This window comes from Microcaecilia unicolor, chromosome 6 (genome assembly GCF_901765095.1).
Source record: "Microcaecilia unicolor chromosome 6, aMicUni1.1, whole genome shotgun sequence".
Taxonomy (NCBI): domain Eukaryota; kingdom Metazoa; phylum Chordata; class Amphibia; order Gymnophiona; family Siphonopidae; genus Microcaecilia; species Microcaecilia unicolor.
This window is the reverse complement of record NC_044036.1, coordinates 248,802,266-248,820,696: the sequence shown is the minus strand read 5'-3', so window position 1 is coordinate 248,820,696 and position 18,431 is coordinate 248,802,266. Positions and strand designations below refer to the sequence as shown.

The 18,431-nt window shown below is 47.9% G+C and overlaps 1 protein-coding gene across 5 annotated transcripts in view; it reads right to left on the bottom strand.

Moving 5' to 3' along the window:
• Positions 1-18,183, bottom strand: part of EHMT1 (euchromatic histone lysine methyltransferase 1) — a 698,071-nt gene extending 679,888 nt beyond the window's left edge. For all 5 annotated transcript variants that reach the window (XM_030207091.1, XM_030207089.1, XM_030207095.1 and 2 more), the window contains exon 1: positions 18,098-18,183. The gene's annotated coding sequence lies outside the window, so the exon portion shown is untranslated. The remainder of the gene's footprint in view (positions 1-18,097) is intronic.
• Positions 18,184-18,431: the final 248 nt, after the last annotated feature.

Here is an 18,431-nt window from a genome sequence, read left to right as displayed (position 1 = left end):
CCGTGGGCCTGAAGCCTGGAACAGAACTGAGGGACTTTGTGGTTGGCTCGAGATGCGAAGAGATCCACCAAGGGGGTGCCCCACGCTTGGAAGATCTGGCGCACCACTCTGGAGTTGAGCGACCACTCGTGAGGTTGCACAATCCTGCTCAGTCTGTCGGCCAGACTGTTGTTTACGCCTGCCAGGTATGTGGCTTGGAGCACCATGCCGTGACGGCGAGCCCAAAGCCACATGCTGACGGCTTCCTGACACAGGGGGCGAGATCCGGTGCCCCCCTGCTTGTTGATGTAGTACATGGCAACCTGGTTGTCTGTCTGAATTTGGATAATTTGGTGGGACAGCCGATCTCTGAAAGCCTTCAGAGCATTCCAGATCGCTCGCAACTCCAGAAGATTGATCTGTAGATCGCGTTCCTGGAGGGACCAGCTCCCTTGGGTGTGAAGCCCATCGACATGAGCTCCCCATCCCAGGAGAGACGCATCCGTGGTCAGCACGTTTTGTGGCTGAGGAATTTGGAAAGGACGTCCCAGAGTCAAATTGGACCAAATCGTCCACCAGTACAGGGATTCGAGAAAACTCGTGGACAGGTGGATCACGTCTTCTAGATCCCCAGCAGCCTGAAACCACTGGGAAGCTAGGGTCCATTGAGCAGATCTCATGTGAAGGCGGGCCATGGGAGTCACATGAACTGTGGAGGCCATGTGGCCCAGCAATCTCAACATCTGCCGAGCTGTGATCTGCTGGGACGCTCGCACCCGCGAGACGAGGGACAACAAGTTGTTGGCTCTCGCCTCTGGGAGATAGGCGCGAGCCGTCCGAGAATCCAGCAGAGCTCCTATGAATTCGAGTCTCTGCGCCGGGAGAAGATGGGACTTTGGGTAATTTATCACAAACCCCAGTAGCTCCAAGAGGCGAATAGTCATCTGCATGGACTGCAGGGCTCCTGCCTCGGACGTGTTCTTCACCAGCCAATCGTCGAGATATGGGAACACGTGCACCCCCAGCCTGCGAAGTGCTGCTGCTACTACAGCCAAGCACTTTGTGAACACCCTGGGCGCAGAGGCGAGCCCAAAGGGTAGCACACAGTACTGGAAGTGACGTGTGCCCAGCTGAAATCGCAGATACTGTCTGTGAGCTGGCAGTATCGGGATGTGTGTGTAGGCATCCTTCAAGTCCAGAGAGCATAGCCAATCGTTTTCCTGAATCATGGGAAGTAGGGTGCCCAGGGAAAGCATCCTGAACTTTTCCTTGACCAGATATTTGTTCAGGGCCCTTAGGTCTAGGATGGGACGCATCCCCCCTGTTTTCTTTTCCACAAGGAAGTACCTGGAATAGAATCCCAGCTCTTCTTGCCCGGATGGCACGGGCTCGACCGCATTGGCGCTGAGAAGGGCGGAGAGTTCCTCTGCAAGCACCTGCTTGCGCTAGAAGCTGTAAGACTGAGCACCCGGTGGGCAATTTGGAGGTTTTGAGGCCAAATTGAGGGTGTATCCTTGCCGGACTATTTGGAGAACCCACTGATCGGAGGTTATGAGAGGCCACCTTTGGTGAAAAGCTTTCAACCTCCCTCCGACTGGTAGGTCGCCCGGCACTGACACTTGGATGTCGGCTATGCTCTGCTGGAGCCAGTCAAAAGCTCGTCCCTTGCTTTTGCTGGGGAGCCGAGGGGCCTTGCTGAGTCGCACGCTGCTGACGAGAGCGAGCGCGCTGGGGCTTAGCCTGGGCCGCAGGCTGTCGAGAAGGAGGATTGTACCTACGCTTGCCAGAAGAGTAGGGAACAGTCTTCCTTCCCCCGAAAAATCGTCTACCTGTAGAGGTAGAAGCTGAAGGCTGCCGGCGGGAGAACTTGTCGAATGCGGTGTCCCGCTGGTGGAGCTGCTCTACCACCTGTTCGACTTTCTCTCCAAAAATGTTATCCGCACGGCAAGGCGAGTCCGCAATCCGCTGCTGGATTCTATTCTCCAGGTCGGAGGCACGCAGCCATGAGAGCCTGCGCATCACCACACCTTGAGCAGCGGCCCTGGACGCAACATCAAAGGTGTCATACACCCCTCTGGCCAGGAATTTTCTGCACGCCTTCAGCTGCCTGACCACCTCCTGAAAAGGCTTGGCTTGCTCAGGGGGGAGAGCATCAACCAAGCCCGCCAACTGCCGCACATTGTTCCGCATGTGTATGCTCGTGTAGAGCTGGTAAGACTGAATTTTGGCCACGAGCATAGAAGAATGGTAGGCCTTCCTCCCAACGGAGTCTAAGGTTCTAGAGTCCTTGCCCGGGGGCGCCGAAGCATGCTCCCTAGAACTCTTAGCCTTCTTTAGGGCCAGATCCACAACTCCAGAATCATGAGGCAACTGAGTGCGCATCAGATCTGGGTCCCCATGGATCCGGTACTGGGACTCCATCTTCTTGGGGATGTGGGGATTAGTTAAAGGCTTGGTCCAGTTCGCCAGCAATGTCTTTTTGAGGACATGGTGCAGGGGAACAGTGGACGCTTCCTTAGGTGGAGAAGGATAGTCCAGGAGCTCAAACATTTCAGCCCTGGGCTCGTCCTCCACAACCACCGGGAAGGGGATGGCCGTAGACATCTCCCGGACAAAGGAAGCGAAAGACAGACTCTCAGGAGGAGAAAGCTGTCTTTCAGGAGAGGGAGTGGGATCGGAAGGAAGACCCTCAGACTCCTCGTCAGAGAAATATCTGGGGTCTTCTTCCTCTTCCCACGAGGCCTCACCCTCGGTGTCAGACACAAGTTCACGGACCTGTGTCTGCAACCGTGCCCGACTCGACTCCGTGGAGCCACGTCCACGATGGGGGCGTCGAGAGGTAGACTCCCTCGCCCGCATCGGCGAAGCTCCCTCCGCCGACGTAGTCGGGGAGCCTTCCTGGGAGGCGACGGCAGCCGGCACCGCACGCGGTACCGACACCGGAGACCTCACCTCGGGCGATGGGCCAGCCGGCGCCACGCTCGACGGTACCGGAGGCGCAAGCACCGCCGGTACCGGAGGGGTAGGGCGCAACAGCTCTCCCAGGATCTCTGGGAGAACGGCCCGGAGGCTCTCGTTCAGAGCGGCTGCAGAGAAAGGCATGGAAGTCGATGCAGGCGTCGATGTCAGAACCTGTTCCGGGCGTGGAGGCTGTTCCGGGCTGTCCAAAGTGGAGCGCATCGACACCTCCTGAACAGAGGGTGAGCGGTCCTCTCGGTGCCGATGCCTGCTGGGTGCCGACTCCCTCGGCGACCCAGAGCTCTCGGTACTGACACGGGAAGGGGACCGGTGACGATGCTTCTTCGACTTCTTGGAACGAAGCATGTCACCGGAGCTTCCCGGTACCGACGAGGAGGACGTAGAATCCAGCCGTCGCTTCCTCGGGGCCGAGGCTGAAGGAGGTCGGTCTCGGGGGGGCTGTACCGCAGGAGCCCTCAGGGTAGGGGGAGACCCATCCGAAGGCTCACCGCCACCAGCAGGGGAATGGACAGCCCTCACCTGCACTCCAGACGATGCACCACCGTCCGACGACATCAGCAGACGAGGTCCCGGTACCACCGACGTCGATGCAGCTATCCGATGTCTCGGCGCCGATGCAGAGGGCCGATGCCTCGATGCACTCGATGCACTGGCGGCCGAGGATGACACTCTGGACGCTGAAGACGTCGATGCACTCGATACCACCGGTGCCGATGCCGACGAAGAGCCCGAGAACAAAACGTTCCACTGGGCCAATCTCGCTACCTGAGTCCGCCTTTGCAAAAGGGAACACAGACTACAGACCTGAGGGCGGTGCTCGGCCCCCAGACACTGAAGACACGACGCGTGCCTGTCAGTGAGCGAGATTACCCGGGCGCACTGGGTGCACTTCTTGAAGCCGCTGGAAGGCTTCGATGTCATGGGCGGAAAAATCACGCCAGCGAAATCAAAGGCCGAAATGGCGAAAATGAGCACCAAAACTTTGAGGGAGAAAAATCTCGACCGAGGCCGAAAAGAGGCCTACCCCGACGACGAAAGAAAACTTACCGGGGCAAAATCTGAAAAATACGGGAAGGGGCAAACGAAACCCGAGAGGGCTTCCGGAGCACTTCCCAAACAGTTTTTGAGGATTTTCCGAAGAAAATACACGTCGAGAAAGGACGCGCGAGGTCGACTTTCCGGGGCTCGACACGGCGAAAACACGACCGTACCGAGTGTGGATGAAAGAAGACTGGCCGGCTCGAGCCGGTTTCGGGCGGGAAGACGGCCGCGCATGCGCGGTGCGCGCGGGCGCGCGAGGACTAGCAAAGGACTTTGCTAGTGAAGATTCCGATTGGAGGGGCTGCCGTGGACATCACCCATCAGTGAGAACAAGCAGCCTGCTTGTCCTCGGAGAAAAAAAATTAAGTACATTGGAGATGGGGCAATACATGGAAAAACAAAAACTATATTGCAATGATGGGTTGCATCTCACTGTGGCAGGAAAAAGAATCCTTGCTGAGAGATTCGGACAATATGTGTCGAGGCATTTAAACTAGAAACAGGGGGTGGCAGTTAAAAGCAGGTCAATTCAGGTAGTCACCCCCAGCAAAAGACAAGCTCCGACAATGTTAGCAATTCACTTAGCAATACCACAGTAGGTGAGACTAAACAAAAAACTATACAGAAAATGAGACTGCCATTGAAATGTAGCTAGAAAACTATGACCACAAATGCTTGCAGCCTAAGCAACAAAGTTCATGATCTGCAAGCCCTGATGGTAGAGGCAGATTTAGATGTATTCGCTATCATGGAGGCATGATTCAATGATTCCCATGAATGGGACACAAACATACTGGGCTATAATCTATTTAGGAAGAATAGTGATGGTAGAAAAGGTGGAGGAGTAGCTCTGTATATCAGAAACAATATTAATGCAACTGAAATGCAAGGGGTCTGGGGAAAGGAAGAAGCAATGTGGATTGCTGTGAAAAGAGAAGACAGAACCCTCTGTCCACATGGGTGTTGTCTATAGACCTCTGACATAAACAGAGCAGCTTCTGTCCAAAAGCTGGGAAAGAAAGGGGAAATGCTGTTTCTGGGTGATTTCAACTTGCCAGATGTAGACTAGAAAGTTCCATCTGCAGAATCGGAAAGAAGTAGGGAGATAGAGGATGCACTTCAAAGTTATCTGCTCAGACAACTGGTGATGGATCTCACGAGGGAAGGAGCGACTCTGTATCTAGTGCTCACAAATGGGGAAAGTGTGTCTACTGTCAGAGTAGGTGCCCACCTGGGCAGTAGTGATCATGAAACAGTTTGGTTTGATATAACAGCTAGAGCGGAGGGCAGCCACTCAAAACTCAAAGTCCTGGATTTCAAACAAAGAAATTAACAAAATGGGGGCGTACCTGTAGCAAGAGCTGATGTGATGGGAAGACACAGCAGTGGAAAGACAGTGGTCCAGGCTGAAAGGAGCTATTAAAATGGTTACTGGCATTTACATAAGGACAGTAATGTAGTAATGTAGTAGATCGGGTATCTTTAAATAACAATAAAAATCAGACAAAAGATTGCCAATTAATACTGTCAAGTACTAAGCATGATGTACTTAGGAACAACAAACATAGTTTGAAATGTCTATATGCGAATGCCAGGAGCCTAAGAAATAAGATGGGGGAGTTGGAATATATTGCACTAAATGAAAAATTAGATATAATAGGCATCTCTGAGACCTGGTGGAAGGAGGATAACCAGTGGGACACTGTCATACCGGGGTACAAATTATATCGTAGTGATAGGGTGAATCGGATTGGTGGAGGGGTAGCATTGTATATTAACGAGAGCCTTGAATCAAATAGAATGAAAATTCTGCAGGAAACAAAACACTCCTTGGAATCACTGTGGATTGAAATTCCATGTGCAAAGGGGAAAAGGATAGTGATAGGAGTGTACTACCGTCCGCCTGGCCAGGACGAACAGACGGATGCGGAAATGTTAAAGGAAATCAGGGACGCAAACAAACTGGGCAACACAATAATAATGGGGGATTTCAATTACCCGCATATAGACTGGGTTAATGTAACATCTGTACACGCAAGGGACATAAGATTTCTTGATGAAATCAAGGACAGCTTCATGGAACAGCTAGTTCAGGAGCCGACAAGAGAAGGAAAAATACTAGACTTAGTCCTTAGTGGTGCTCATGATCTACTGCAGGGGGTAACGATACGAGGGCCGCTTGATAACAGTGATCATAATATGATCGGTTTTGATATTGGCATTGAAGGAAGTGAAACTAGGAAATCAAGTACGCTAGCGTTTAACTATAGAAAAGGTGATTACGACAAAATGAGAAAAATGGTGAAAAAAAGACTGAAAGGAGCAGCTCGCAGATTAAAAAACTTGCATCAGGCGTGGATGCTGTTTAAAAACACCATCCTGGAGGTTCAGGACAAATATATTCCACGTATTAGAAAAAAGGGAAAAAAGACTAAACGTCAGCCGGCGTGGCTAAACAGTAAGATAAAGGAAATCATTAGAGCCAAAAACAATCCTTCAGAAAGTGGAGAAGAGAACCAACTGAAAGTAACAGGATAGATCATAAGGAATGCCAAGCCAAATGCAAAGCGGAGATAAGGAGGGCAAAAAGGACTTTGAGAAGAAATTAGCGTTGGAAGCAAAAATACATAGTAAAAATTTTTTTAGATACATTAAAAGCAGGAAACCGGCCAAAGAGTCAGTTGGGCCGCTGGACGAAAATGGTGTTAAAGGGGCGATCAAGGAGGACAAAGCCGTAGCGGAGAAATTAAATGAATTCTTTGCTTCGGTCTTCACCGAGGAGGATTTGGGGGGGACACCGGTGCCGGAAAGAATATTTGAAGCGGGGGAGTCGGAGAAACTAAACAAATTCTCTGTAACCTTGGAGGATGTAATGGGTCAGTTCAGCAAGCTGAAGAGTAGTAAATCACCGGGACCTGATGGTATTCATCCCAGAGTATTAATAGAACTAAAAAATGAACTTGCGGAGCTACTGTTAGAAATATGCAATCTGTCCCTAAAATCGAGTGTAGTACCGGAAGACTGGAGGGTAGCCAATGTTACTCCGATTTTTAAGAAGGGTTCCAGAGGAGATCCGGGAAATTATAGACCGGTGAGTCTGACGTCGGTGCCGGGCAAGATGGTGGAGGCTATTATTAAGAATAAAATTGCAGAGCATATACAAAAACATGGACTGATGAGACAAAGTCAGCACGGATTTAGTGAAGGGAAGTCTTGCCTCACCAATCTAATGCATTTTTTTGAGGGGGTAAGCAAACATGTGGACAATGGGGAGCCGGTTGATATTGTATATCTGGATTTTCAGAAGGCGTTTGACAAAGTGCCGCACGAAAGACTCCTGAAGAAATTGCAGAGTCATGGAATCGGAGGTAGGGTATTATTATGGATTAAGAACTGGTTGAAAGATAGGAAGCAGAGAGTAGGATTGCGTGGCCAGTATTCTCAGTGGAGGAGGGTAGTTAGTGGGGTCCCGCAGGGGTCTGTGCTGGGTCCGTTGCTTTTTAATGTATTTATAAATGACCTAGAGATGGGAATAACTAGTGAGGTAATTAAATTCGCCGATGACACAAAATTATTCAGGGTCGTCAAGTCGCAGGAGGAATGTGAACGATTACAGGAGGACCTTGCGAGACTGGGAGAATGGGCGTGCAAGTGGCAGATGAAGTTCAATGTTGACAAGTGCAAAGTGATGCATGTGGGTAAGAGGAACCCGAATTATAGCTACGTCTTGCAAGGTTCCGCGTTAGGAGTTACGGATCAAGAAAGGGATCTGGGTGTCGTCGTCGATGATACGCTGAAACCTTCTGCTCAGTGTGCTGCTGCGGCTAGGAAAGCGAATAGAATGTTGGGTGTTATTAGGAAGGGTATGGAGTCCAGGTGTGCGGATGTTATAATGCCGTTGTATCGCTCCATGGTGCGACCGCACCTGGAGTATTGTGTTCAGTACTGGTCTCCGTATCTCAAAAAAGATATAGTAGAATTGGAAAAGGTACAGCGAAGGGCGACGAAAATGATAGTGGGGATGGGACGACTTTCCTATGAAGAGAGGCTGAGAAGGCTAGGGCTTTTCAGCTTGGAGAAGAGACGGCTGAGGGGAGATATGATAGAAGTGTATAAAATAATGAGTGGAATGGATCGGGTGGATGTGAAGCGACTGTTCACGCTATTAAAAAATACTAGGACTAGAGGGCATGAGTTGAAGCTACAGTGTGGTAAAATTTAAAACGAATCGGAGAAAATATTTCTTCACCCAACGTGTAATTAGACTCTGGAATTCGTTGCCGGAGAACGTGGTACGAGCGGTTAGCTTGACGGAGTTTAAAAAGGGGTTAGATAGATTCCTAAAGGACAAGTCCATAGACCGCTATTAAATGGACTTGGAAAAATTCAGCATTTTTAGGTATAACTTGTCTGGAATGTTTTTACGTTTGGGGAGCGTGCCAGGTGCCCTTGACCTGGATTGGCCACTGTCGGTGACAGGATGCTGGGCTAGATGGACCTTTGGTCTTTCCCAGTATGGCACTACTTATGTACTTATGTACTTATACAAGAAGAAAAGTAAACCGATTATGGTTCTTCAAACAAGTGGCTGAAAAAATAAAGACAAGAAAGGTGGCATTCATGAAATACAGGAAAACTCAAGAAGAGGAACACAGAAAAGTCTACCGGGAAAAACTGAAAGAAACCAAGAGGGAGATACATATTGAGAAAGCAGAGGTGGAAGAGCAAATGGGTAGAAATGTGAAGGAGCCAAAATTTTTTCAGGTACATTAATGAAAGAAGGAAGGTGGGAAATGGAATTGAGAGACTGAAATCTGCTGTGGACAGCTATGTAGAGAGCGATGAAGAAAAAGCAAACATGCTAAACAAGTACTTAAGTATTGCCATACTAGGACAGACCAAAATCCATCAAGCCCAGCATTCTGTTTCCAACAGTGGCCAATCCAAGTCACAAATACCTGGCAAGATCCCAAAAAAGTACAAAACATTTTATACTGCTTATCCCAGAAATAGTGGATTTTCCCCAAGTCCAATTTAATAATGCTCTATGGACCAGAGGCGTAGGCACGGGTGGGCCTGGGTGGACCCAGGCCCACCCACTTAAGCCCAAGGCCCACCCAGGAATGGTGTACCCCGAGTCGCACTAAGAGGCCCCGCGTGGCATTCCTCCTTCCCTCCCTCGCCCGACCGTCACCCCTCCTCCGTTCCCCCCCTCAGTTCCGTCCGCCCCCCCCCCCCACGCAAATGTTTAACCTGTCCTTTTTGTTTCAGTAGCAGCGAGCGACGTGAAGACACTGCTTCAAGTTCTCCCTTTCCTCTTCACGCAGTGTCCGTCCCGCCTTTACGATGACGTATTTCCTGTTTCCGCGAAGGCGGGACGAACACTGTGTGAACAGGAAAGGGAGAACTTGAAGCTGGCGAGCGTTGCAGTGCCTTCACGTCGCTCGCTGCTACTGAAAGAAAAAGGACAAGTTCGTGTGCGCGGGAGGCGGGGGGACGGAGAGGACTCGGAGGGCTTTTGGGGAACTGAGGGAGGGCAGGGAGACTCGCTGGCCATGGGTGGGAGGGGAGGGGGGAACGGAGAGGACTCGGAGGGCTTTTGGGGAGCTGAGGGAGGGCAGGGAGACTCGCTGGCCATGGGTGGGAGGGGAGGGGGGAACAGAGAGGACTCGGAGGGCTTTTGGGGAACTGAGGGAGGGCAGGAAGACTCACTGGCCATGGGTGGGAGGGAGGGGGACCGGAGAGGACTCGGAGGGCTTTTGGGGAGCTGAGGGAGGGCAGGGAGACTCGCTGGACATGGAGAGGAGGGCGGGGGGGAGAGAACAGATTGCTGGAGGGAAAGGGACAGAGGAAATTGCTGGACATCAGGACATGGATGGATGGATGGAGGGGAGAGAGGAAATTGCTGGACATGGATGAGGAGAGGGGAGGGGAGGGCAGGGGGAGAAAACATAAGGACACAGGAGGATGGTGGTTATGGTGAGTGAAAAAATATCAAATAGAAAGAAGACACTGCATAAAACAGAAGACACTGGGACCAACGCAAATAGAAAAACTAAATGATCAGACAACAAAGGTAGAAAACATTTTCTAATTCAGAATTTATTAATTGGAATATGTCAGCTTTTGGAAATGTGCATCTGTGATATTTTGCATGTAAGTTTCAGTTTTTCTAGTATTGCTGCATGCTGAGTCTAACTTCTTGAGGTAACTTTCCAGTTCAGAAATTTGCCTTCATAACTGTTGTGTCATGTGTTTTTCATGTGTGATCAAGGTGCAGTATTCTGCTAGTGTGTAGTTTGCAGCCTTTTTTGTTTTGTTTTTTTTTGTTTCACTAGGTTGTGTACTGGTGCTTTAGAGTCCGGTGTAATTATAGTGCTGCCTTTCCACGCATAAGGTTGTAGCTCGTCCTGTCCTTGGAATTAGTGCTGTTAAGGTTATAAGTGTGTTTTTGCACAAGTTTGTGTATAGTGTTTTGCAGTGGAGAATTTGTGTATTGGCCTTACTGAGGTGGCACCAAAACATCAGAAAGGGTGTAGAGCCTAAATCATGACACACTACCTCTTGAAGGATCTATATATGGTCGTTAATAAAAGGAGCTCATTGTGAACACTATCCACCCTAAAAAGGTGTTTTGTGGCTCTACATGAGAATTGTGATATGATCCCTTGTTTCATATTGTTGACGGTCTGCATTTTCCGTATCGGTATATTGGTGTATTAGGGTCTGCCCAGTGTAATATTTATGGTACAGGAAGGTTCTGAGTGTGTTTTTGCACAAATTTGTGCATAGTGTTTTGCAGTTGAGCGATTGTCGCTTTGATTGATGCTTGAGCAACCACTTTATTCTTTGACATATGCTACATATCTAATATCTAAATTTAATTAAAGGTATTAATTGTCAATGGGGTGGAGCTAGGGAGAGGTGCCAGACCGTAGACTGGAGGCGGGGAAGGGAGAAAAGTGCTGGACCGATTGGTATTAATTGCCTTTGGAGAAAGTCTTCAGCTAACAAAGCTTGAGGATCCTCATTAGCTAAAGTATTTATATTTTGAGGTGGAGGTATGGCGGAGCAGAGATAATTTTGTGGCCACCGACTTTAGGCTCAGGCCCACCCAAAATTGGCTGTCTGGCTACACCACTGCTATGGACTTTTCCTTTAGGAGGCAGTCCAAACCTTTTTTAAACTCCACTAAGCTAACTGCCATTATCACATCTCTGGCAACAAATTCCAGAGTTTAAATTACATGTTGAGTGAAGAAAAATTTTCTCCTATTCGTTTTAAATTTACTTTGTAGCTTCATCGCATGCCTCCAAGTCCTAGTATTTTTGGAAAGCGTAAACAGATGCTTCACGTCTACCCGTTCTACTCCACTCATTATTTTATAGACCCTATCACAGTGATGGCAAACCTATGGCACGCGTGCCAGAGAGGGCACGCAGAGCCCTCTCTGTTGGCACGCGCGCCGTTGCCTCAGCCAGTTCCAGCCCCCCTCCGATTAAAAGTCATACCTGCATCAGGCCTCCCTCCCTCCCACCGAGCACCAGGCCGCCCGAGCACCAGGTCACCCGCCCTCCCTCCCTCCGAGCACCAGAGCCCCCCTCCGAAATTTAAAAAAGTCATACCTGGTTGGGGTTAAGGCGGCATCGGCAGCGGAAAGCGCTGGCTTGGCGCGCATTCAGCCTTCCCTTCTTTCTCTCAAGCGCTGGTCCCGCCCTCATTTCCTATTTCCGCAAGGGCGGGACCAGCGCTTGAGAGAAAGAAGGGAAGGCTGAATGCGCGCCAAGCCAGCGCTTTCCGCTGCCGATGCCGCCTTAACCCCAACCAGGTATGACTTTTTTAAATTTCGGAGGGGGGCTCTGGTGCTCGGAGGGAGGGAGGGCGGGTGACCTGGTGCTCGGGCGGCCTGGTGCTCGGTGGGAGGGAGGGAGGCCTGATGCAGGTATGACTTTTAATCGGAGGGGGGCTGGAACTGGCTGAGGCAACGGCGCGCGTGCCAACAGAGAGGGCTCTGCGTGCCCTCTCTGGCACGCGTGCCATAGGTTTGCCATCACTGTGATAGGGTCTATAAAATAATGAGTGGAGTAGAACGGGTAGACGTGAAGCATCTGTTTACGCTTTCCAAAAATACTAGGACTTGGAGGCTTGAGAGACAGAAGGGAAGGCTGAAGGCGCGCCGAGCCAGCACGTTTTTCACTGCCGCTGCAACCCCGACCAGGTATGACTTTTAAATTTCAGAGGGGGGGGGGGGCCCTGGTGCTCGGAGGGGTGGGCGGGCGGGCGACTTGGTGCTCAGGCGGCCTGGTGCTGGGTGGGAGGCCTGATGCCTGGTGCTGGGTGGGAAGGAGGGAGGGATGCCTGGTGCCGGGTGGGAGGGTGTTTGGAATATGTCCAATTTGAGAATTTACATCTGCAGTCTTATTTTGCCCTGGGTATACTGGAGCTGTAACAGCTTACAGAAATGATTTATAATGAAAAAAAATCAAGTTATTTTTTTCTCCTATACTAGTATAATATTTTCAATGATGTCTGTTTATATGTGCCATGGCTGGTGTAAGGGGTGTGGCTATCATAGGGGTGGAGTCATGTGGTGGTCCCGCCCATAATGAGTACCAGCACCTGTTATTCAGGTTAAATTGCCCTGTTGGCACTTTGCGATAAATAATTAGATTTTGGGTTACTGTTTGGGCACTCAGTCTCTGAAAGGTTCGCCATCACAGCCCTATCATATCTCCCCTCAGCATCCTTTTCTCCAAGCCCTAGCCACTTTAGACTTTCCTCATAGGGAAGTTGTCCCATGCCCTTTATCATTTTCGTCACCCTTCTCTGCACCTTTTCTAACTGCACTATATCTTTTTTGAGATGCGGCGGCAGTGGCCAGAATTGAACACAATATTCGAGGTACGGTCGCACCATGGAGCGATACAAACGCATTATAACGTTCTCATTTTTGTTTTCCATTCCTTTCCTAATAATACCTAACATTCTATTTGCCTTCTTAGCCGCAGCAGCACACTGAGCAGAAGGTTTCAACGTATCATCAACCACGCCAACACCTAGATCCCTTTCTTGGTTGGTGACTCCTAACGTGGAACCTTGCATGACGTAGCTATAATTCACGTTCCTCTTTCCCACATGCATCACTTTGCACCTGCTCACATTAAACGTCATCTGCCATTTAGATGCCCAGTCTCCCAGTCTAATAAGGTCCTCTTGTAATTTTTCACAATCCTCCCGTGATTTAACGACTTTGAATAACTTTGTCTCATCAGCAAATTTAATTACCTCAGTAGTTACTCCTATCTATAGTGTTCTATTGTGGATTAAAAACTGGTTAAAAGATAGAAAACAGAGAGTAGGATTAAATGGTCAGTATTCTCAATGAAGGGTGGTTAGTGAGGCTCCCTAGGGGTCTGTGCTGGGACTGCTGCTTTTTAACATATTTATAAATGACCTAGAGATAGGAGTAACTGCTGAGATAATTAAATTTGCTGGAGGATTGTGAAAAAGGTTTGGACAGCTTCCTAAATGAAAAGTCCATAGACCATTATTAAATTGGACTTGGGGAAAATCCACTATTTCTGGGATAAGCAGTATAAAATGTTTTGTACTTTTTTGGGATCTTGCCAGGTATTTGTGACCTGGATTGGCCACTGTTGGAAACAGAATGCTGGGCTTGATGGACCTTTGGTCTGTCCCAGTATGGCAATACTTTTGATATTTGAATTGCTACTCCAGCTGTCAAGAACTAAGGCTGGTGCCAGGCAGACTTTGTAGGTATGTGTCTGTATATGGCAATCCGGTTTACAAATGGCTTCAATGGCAACTAGCTGGAACCGAAATAAGTGCTAGGCAGACTTTTGTAGTCTGGGTCCTGCAAATGACAAGACGGATTTGGACGTTCCTTATGTAGAGGAGTGTGGTAGCCGTGTTAGTCCACTCTTAAGGTTATCAATAGAAATCAAACAAAATAAAACATGGAAAAGAAAATAAGATGATACCTTTTTTATTGGACATAACTTAATACATTTCTTGATTAGCTTTCGAAGGTTGCCCTTCTACGTCAGATCGGAAATAAGCAAATGTGCTAGCTGACAGTGTATATAAGTGAAAACATTCAAGCATTACTATGACAGTCTGACAGGGTGGGAGGATGGGGGTGGGTACGAGGTATGCATGGGGACATCAAAGCATATCATTGATATTCTAACAGGATGGGTGTGGATAATTGAGGGGTGGGGTGATCAACAGAGAAATACAAGAACGTAAGACCTTTGAAGTCAGAATGATTGAATATTTTAACACCCAACAGAAAGGACTTAACAAGGATCTGGGGTTCCTAGCCCATTATAAACCATAAAGCTGTATTTCTCTGTTGATCACCCCACCCCTCAATTATCCACACCCATCCTGTTAGAATATCAATGATATGCTTTGATGTCCCCATGCATACCTCATACCCACCCCCATCCTCCCACCCTGTCAGACTGTCATAGTAATGCTTGAATGTTTTCACTTATATACACTGTCAGCTAGCACATTTGCTTATTTCCGATCTGACGAAGAAGGGCAACCTTCGAAAGCTAATCAAGAAATGTATTAAGTTATGTCCAATAAAAAAGATATCATCTTATTTTCTTTTCCATGATTTATTTTGTTTGATTTCTATTGATGTTCCTTATGAAACCCACCAAAACGTTGTGGGTCTTATATTCTTGCAATAAAGAAAAGACAAGAGGGCCGATATTGAGAATGCGGGAGGGACCCTGGCTAACTCCCGCGGGTGGCGGCAAACCTGGAAATACAAGGCCTGGGCCATATCCGGCGACGAGCACTGAATTTCCAATTTTTTTTTGCCCGCTATAAACGTAGCTGGTTAAGCCATTATTCATCAGCTAACCAGCTAAGTTATAGCGGCCACTGATAGACCTGCTCTTTACGCAGGTCTATTCATTGGCTGATTGGCTATGTCGCATGACAAAGCCGATGACCGGGCTAGCCACTAAGCAGTAATATTCAGTCAAGATAGCCATCTCGTGCTGAATATTAGCGCTTAGTCAGCTTAAGGATATTTAACTGGCCAGGAGCTAATTAAATATCAGCTGGATAGACATTTAATCCTCACTACTGTTGACCACAGAGTGAGCGAATGTTTTATGCCTTCTCAAACCTGGCCTTAAATTCCAGCACTGTACTCTGCCTTTTGGTATTCTGTGCAGATGGAGAGACATGCATAGAATAATAGTATCATTACCATAGGATTTAAATATGCTTTGTGCTGGTCTCTACTCTAGACGAGGCTTTGTGGAAGGTTAACTCGCATATAAACAACTGTCTGCTAAATCCAAGTTAAGAAGAAATACAAAAGCCTAGTGCACTATTCTGCACTGGCCCCTTAGATTGTAAGCCCTCTAGGCCAGTGATCCAAACCTGCCCTAGGGGAACTCCAGCCAAGCAGGATATTCACAATGAATATGCACGAAATAGATTGCATACCAAGGAAGCAGTGAGGTATATTTTCAAAATATTTGGACTTACGAAGTTACATAGGTTACTTAATGCTTTGAAAATAAGACCCAGTGTACGCATAATATTTTCATGAATGAATATTCATTGTGGCTATCCTGAAAACCTAATAGGCTAGGATTACCTAGGGCAGGTTTGAGAACCCCTGCTTTAGATAACTGGAAAAACCTAATGCATAAGTAATCCTACTACTAAAAAGGTGTATGTTACATTAAAACATATATATAGATAGATAGATAATACACCCACATCTGGCGAGGAAACATTTTCAATTCAGTAACATTGTAGAACTCCATCGTACAGTATGGGAGGGCACACCACAAATCTGGATAGGGTGCATGGGGTGGAAGAAGGGTTGGATTTGCTTACCTACTTTTTCATATTTTTCTGAATGCAAAAAGAGAACAGCAAAAAAAAAAAAAAAAACTCACCCCCAAATTTATGTAAGCATCTATTACCTTCAATAATCTCATATCACAATGGATGACTAGCAACAATAAATGTTATTGTTACCGGCATATATGCTTCACTTTGTGAAAGAGTAGCCTAAAAAGTTAGTGCAGCGAGTTGCAGACCTGAGGAACCGGGTTCAATTCTCGCTGCTGCCTGACAGCAGTGGGTTGAGATCCTGGGGAAGCTGTGGAACCAGGTTCAATTTCCTCTGCAGTTCCATGTGACCCTGAGCAACTCACTTAGCACGCCATTGCCCCAGGTACAATATATAACTTAGATTGTGAACCCATTAACAAAAGTAACTGTAATAGAAATTGTAAACCTCATAGTTGCCTCAGGGATCACTTGTGGTATATCAAGTACTGAAAATAAATAAATAAAATACAAACACATGCCCTCACAGTTGAAGAATAGAATTATCAAAGGGCTTGAACACTAGTTGAGGGGGTACTAGGATTTTCATCCCTAGCAAACCAAGAGGGCCCTGTTTACTAAAGTGCACTCAAGGAGAAAGTAATCCACCGAGATGGATGAACACAAACTCCCATGAAAACACAGCAAATAAAGAAGTGGGAAGTGGACCAATGACTCCAGGGAAACGGGATACTGATGTTCTAAGTACCACTTTTTTCACAGACTCGACACAGTACTGTGTTTCGGCCACAGGCCTGCCTCAGGAGTCTTAACTACTACTACTACTATTTAACATTTCTAAAGCGCTACCAGGGTTGCGCAGCGCTGTACAATTAACAAAGAAGGACAGTCCCTTCTCAAAGGAGCTTACAATCTAAAGGACAAAAAGTGCAGTCAATCAAGATTGAGGCAGTCTAGATTTCCTGGATAGAGGTACAATGGTTAGGTGCCGAAAGTGACATTGAAGAGGTGGGCTTTGAGCAAGGATTTGAAGATATGGGTGGAGGAGTGGCCTAGTGGTTAGGGTGGTGGACTTTGGTCCTGGGGAACTGAGGAACTGAGTTCGATTCCCACTTCAGGCACAGGCAGCTCCTTGTGACTCTGGGCAAGTCACTTAACCCTCCATTGCTCCATGTAATGCGCATTGAGCCTGCCATGAGTGGGAAAGCGCAGGTACAAATGTAACAAAAAAAAAAAGATGGGTAGGGAGGGGGCTTGGCATATGGGCTCAGGGAGTTTATTCCAAGCATAGGGTGAGGTGAGGCAGAAAGGGCGCAGTCTGAAGTTGGCGGTGGTGGAGAAGGGTACTGAGAGGAGGGATTTGTCCTGTGAGCGTAGGTTACAGGTAGGAGCATAAGGGGAGATGAGGGAAGATGAGGGTAGAGAGGTAGTGAGGGGCTGCAAATTGAGTGCATTTGTAGGTCTTAAATGATCCTTGGTACTAGAAATCGGTCTCAATGTCAGATAGTCTTGATAAAGACCTTTGTAAGGTATTAAAGAAGCTGTAGCGTCTCTGTGTGATCTGCGCTAAACATTTTTGGTGCGCACCAACGCTAGAGACACCTATAGGCATATATAGGTGTCTAGCACTAGCACACGCTAAAAACACTAGGGCACCTACAGCATGTTTACTAAGGTGTACTAGTGTTTTTAGTGTGTGCTAAAAATGCTAGCGCGCCTACAGTGTGACTTAGAGGCATATTTTAAAAGCCCTTCGCCTTCTAAAGTTCCATAGGTTTCGATGGAACTTTGGAAAGCTAAGTGCTTTGAAAATATGCCTCTTAGTAAACAGGGACTTAAAAGAACTCCATGCATTAGGCTCTCACTCTAAATTCCCTCATCCTTGGACACTAAAGATACTCATAAACATCCTTTGGAAAGCCAAAAAAATGTAGGCATTAAGGTATGCTTTAGTGCAAAAGAAAGTACATGAGAACATTGCAAAAATACTAGAAAAGGGATCCATGAACTACCTGCTCTTTCATCAATAAAGAGAACAGTCCAACGTGCCACCCTGGTCACAAAGATACCAATTCACACTCTCACACGCCGAGCACCCCCACCTCACACGCATTCGGGGGACCGATCTTCCCTTCCCATGTTGTTCTGCCATCTCTTCCTCTTATCTTCTACTCTCCTCCTTGTCCGCGATATAGCACCTCTCCCTCAACCCCACCTCCCCCCCTAATAAAAATAAAACTCATACCTGAGGTCGCCCACTAACAATCCCAAAGCTCTCCTCCGACGTCCCGTCCTCTATGGTGTACACACTCTGCATCCCGCCTTGCCGGAAACAGGAAGTTGCGTCAGAGAAGAGCGCAGCATGTCCGACCGAAACAAAGTGGAGTCGGTTGACGAGCAGCGTTGCATGCGTTGATACAGTAGTGCTCCGTGTAGAAGTATGCAAGGATATCCAAGTACCTGCTTTTCAAACATCTGTGGGGAAAGCTCCGTGAAGATGCGCTTTTATACTAGCCATAGTCCGAAGATGATGAACTGTGTCATGAGGAATCTGCATTTTCATAGTAGAATATAGAAGC